General features: G+C 33.4%; 1 non-coding gene across 1 annotated transcript; it reads left to right on the top strand.

Moving 5' to 3' along the window:
* Positions 1–1704: 1704 nt before the first annotated feature.
* On the top strand, positions 1705–1811 carry LOC114671220 (small nucleolar RNA U13). Its single transcript, XR_003721104.2, has one exon. It is a non-coding gene; the product is annotated as a small nucleolar RNA U13 (small nucleolar RNA).
* The last annotated feature ends 2418 nt before the right edge of the window (positions 1812–4229 follow it).

Genomic DNA, 4229 nt, shown 5'->3' with positions numbered 1-4229 from the left:
TTTGATTAAAGATAAATCTACAGTTTACTTTTGGTTTTTAATTAAGTTTACAGTTTACCCTGCTTACCACAAAGGAGCATTTTCCATCAGTAAGAGGAAGACCTAACAAAACAGGTAAGAACCAAAGCAAGGCTGTCCTTCAGGTAAAATGACTCACCCAGAAAGAAGAAGAGCAGGGCCTATTTCTTCTTTCATTATTATTTTTTAATTTTTATTTTAGGTTTGATCTCTTTAATAAAGAAGAAAATGGAATCGCTTTAACTGTTTCACCTGTTTGGTGATCTATTTACAAATTTTACATTTTAAGATATTAAAGAATAATAATAGATAACTCTAAGTGGATATCATGAACTTTATGATGTCCTATTTTCTTTTTTGATAAAAGAGTAGTACCTATTTTCCACCCCACTGAGATGCTATGAGAACATGGTTTTTCAGCTTCTTTGCTATCCTGCTGTTCTATTCACTCTGCTGCAGTAACCAACAGACCTCCCTCATTTAAGCCATTTTTCAAACACACAAAGAAGTTAGACATCAGCTTATTTTACCTTCATATCTAAAGTTTACCAAAATAGAAAATCATGATCAATACCTGTGTTAAGAAACAAATGTAAATTTTTGAACTGCATACATAGGGTTATCCTCTTCTAAACTCTAGGAACCATGAATCTATATCCCTCTTCTGCAAATCCCCACATTTAAAGGCTTTGTATTGATACCTAGGAGATGATATTAAGTATAAAAACAAGATGTGGTGTTTCTAACTGCACAGAAAATAAGAAGCCAACTCTCCTGAGAGCAATGAATTGTACAAATACCCTTTACATCATTCAACCAGGGCAAGAAATGTAGTAAAGGAGAAATGTAAATCTGTTGCTCAGACAGTCATAGTCACACCATGACTGTTATGCTTAGCCTATAATAAGGGTGAAAAATGAGATCACCATTCCATTTGTCTTCAAACATTTCTTCCTCTCCCTTGAACATATAATATTCTGATGACTTTACTGCATAAAAAAATGCATGCTTTTTTATCCTTACTCAATGATGTGCTCAAAGAGGGTGTGCAATTAAAGACAGACAGGCAGCAATAAGTAGTAATAAGGGGAAAGAGCTTTTATTCAATCAAGATGTTAGAGAAAAGATTGACTAGGTTTTAAGACTATGTTGACTTGGAAAATGTTTTTCAATGATGCAGGAATCTATTTAAAGTAGTGGAGTACATCTGAGAATTTTATATTGTAACTGCACCAAGAAGTGACTGTACAAAAAAAGTTCCACTTCTGTATATAGGGAGGGATATCTTTTGCTGAGATATTTTGAGAAGACGCTTTAGGTTCTGCATGTCTAAGCGGTGCAGGTATTAGGTGATGTGATTCATGAGTATAACATTATCTTGAATAAGGCTTCACTGTTCGGTATTCCACTTATGCCTTCCCTAGAAGAGACAATAGAATGCCCAATAAAGCTTGAATCAATAGAGTGAAGCAAATTAGCACTGGCAAAATCCCTGCTTGTCATTTTTTCAGAAGTAGATTTAAAGCTTTAGGATACTTACTGTATCTACATTTCGATAAATTCCATTCACAATCATATATTTTGCTAGTATGGGCCAGCTCCAGCGTTATATTTAAGCTTCAAGAATAGAATTTGAATTGCACTATTCAATATAAGAAATAAGTATATAAGAACACAAGTATCTAGATCCTTTTGTGGTTCATAAGCACTATGATTGGGTTTCCACATTCTTGTGAGATTGGCCTCCCTCAAACCTTGTTATGATGTCAGCACATTACCCTTGAGGTGTGAAAAGAAAAAAGAATGTAAGTATCTACTCTGAGTATAAATAAAGTCTACATTGTTATGTATCACTGGAATAATATAGAATATAAGAATAGAGTCTATAATAGCTTTACTCAGGAACAAAATTTTATATATTATACATAAAAGGTATACAAATTAAAACTATCCTATGAATTCTTTGGTTCAAAAATTTCTAAATGTAAAAGTGAATGATTTAATAATATCAAATATAGATAAGAGATAATAATTAAAAAGTTCTTATAGAGTAGGTTCAAAACTAAAATTATGTAATTATAAAAAGAAGCTAGAAAATGAGTTCATAGTCTTTAGTTCTTTGATTGGATTTAAAACATGTAAGTCAAATACTTAGCTTTCTATCTTCTTTTAATGACAAAATATGGGGAAATATTTAAACTTACAAAATTTCCTGTACTGGCTATGTAATACTTTTATCTCTTCACATTTTCAAGTATTCATTGAATATTTATTGAATCCTTACTATAAAACCTGAGAGAAGTTCTAAAAGTGCTAATTAAATAACAATTTCCATCATCTCTCTATATATATTTTTATATATTATACACACATATATATACACTCACACACTATTCTTATATGCCTGTCTATTCATCAAAATATATACCATATATTGATCTAATTAGCCAGCTGGGGAAGTAAGAATGATAATAGTGTCTGGCTTTGCACTTTCCCTACCTAGGAGAAAAAGCTTTGGAGCTGCAATCTCCCAGGGGGAGATGCTGTCACATACGCCTTTCTGGGAGGGATTAAGAAAGCCAGAGCAGCTGGGACCCATTTTCAAATAAAAAAACCAGCATGAAAGGTTTTACATGAATGACTAAAACTCTAAGTTCAGCTAAGCTGGAAGAGCCGAAGACGGGGATGCCTTAGTCTTGGTGTTAAACCAAAGAAAATTGATTAGATCGCAAAATGGGTAGGTTTGACTTCTGATTCTGTAAGCCTAGGAAAATAAAAAACAAAAATTTGCATCATTATTTATCAGTCGTCTTGCGTATCATAGTCAGAAGATGATAAGGGTTAAAGATTATATAAGAAATGCCACAAGCTGAAATAATCAAACCTGTGGTTTGTATTAAAATTTTTTACTTTCCAAAATTTTAGGCAATTTTGGTAAATTCCATTCTTGACATTTAAAAAATCCATAGCTTTTTTTCCTAAGACAAGACAGTATTTGCCACTTTCTGGTCCTCTATCATCTCTTAATGGAAATGCCCTTTCATTGCTTAAGCATAAAAGGACATTTCTTCAGCGTCTTTATACACAAGTAGAGTTTATTGTCAACTTACAACAGGCTCTAATATTTATTCTTAGATATCAAAGTATGCTGGCCTATTGTTTAAATCTGAATTTCAGTCAGATGAGATTGTTAGAGTCCCAGGAGCTTAGAGTGGGGTCAAATTAAAGTAAAAACATCTATTTTACTTTCCATATCCCCTTAAAGAATATCAAATTATTATAGTGACAATTATTAAGTTTCTACACACGTGCAAACATAGCACCTATAAAATAGCACTTTGGTGTTTATGAAGTGTCAATTTCTAAGACAAACATAGAAACCCAGCAATTATCACAAGCACTCCTCACCATTTCATTGCAGAAGTGTATAGAATTAGTGAAAATAAAGGAAAACAGTATATTGCTTAATAGTTGACAACCAGAAATGTTTACTTGTTAATGCTTTGCTGAATCTAGCCAAATGCAGCGTATTACTGAGCTGGGCTCCAGATTCACATGACAGGAATACCACAGAGCCACAGGAATCATTTAACTGCCACAACTTCAGGTTCTGAATAAAAGTCATTTCTAAATCCTACATTTTTACTTTACTTAAAAAACGCATTATTCTCATGTTGTTCTTTGATGATAATAACATGGAATTTTCTCATATTCTCTAAATTTTTCTTCACCCACAAAACCAAAGAAGCTTGCTCATTTGTAGAAGGAAATGGGAATTATGGTGTTGGAGGTTCTAGAAAGCCCACAATCTTATTCTTTTCCCTATGAATTCCAATGAGTTGAAAAATCAACAAAGGAAACCAGATGGGGATCAAAATAAACTATCAACTGTATTTAGCACTCTCTGGTATTAGCTGTATTCAAGCAGTAGTAAAGCTCCCCAATACTAGACCTTGGGGCCTATCTTGGGAAAACCTGAATCTGCAAAGATCTCTTACCAACTAACTGTGTGGAGCATCAAGGACTCTACAACAGCCCCTGTGAAATGCCAGAGAGAGACTGTGTGTGGTACCTCTACCTATTGTTAAATCATGAGCCACTGAATAACTTCCTGACCCTATTTCACCATTACCTTATGTCATTCTCCCTCATGTAGAGGGAGTTTAGTGAAGGATACAGAAAAAAATCAAAATGTTTTCCCCCAATTACTC

This window comes from Macaca mulatta, chromosome 11 (genome assembly GCF_049350105.2).
Source record: "Macaca mulatta isolate MMU2019108-1 chromosome 11, T2T-MMU8v2.0, whole genome shotgun sequence".
In the NCBI taxonomy this organism is placed as follows: domain Eukaryota; kingdom Metazoa; phylum Chordata; class Mammalia; order Primates; family Cercopithecidae; genus Macaca; species Macaca mulatta.
This window is presented reverse-complemented; position numbering and strand designations above follow the sequence as displayed.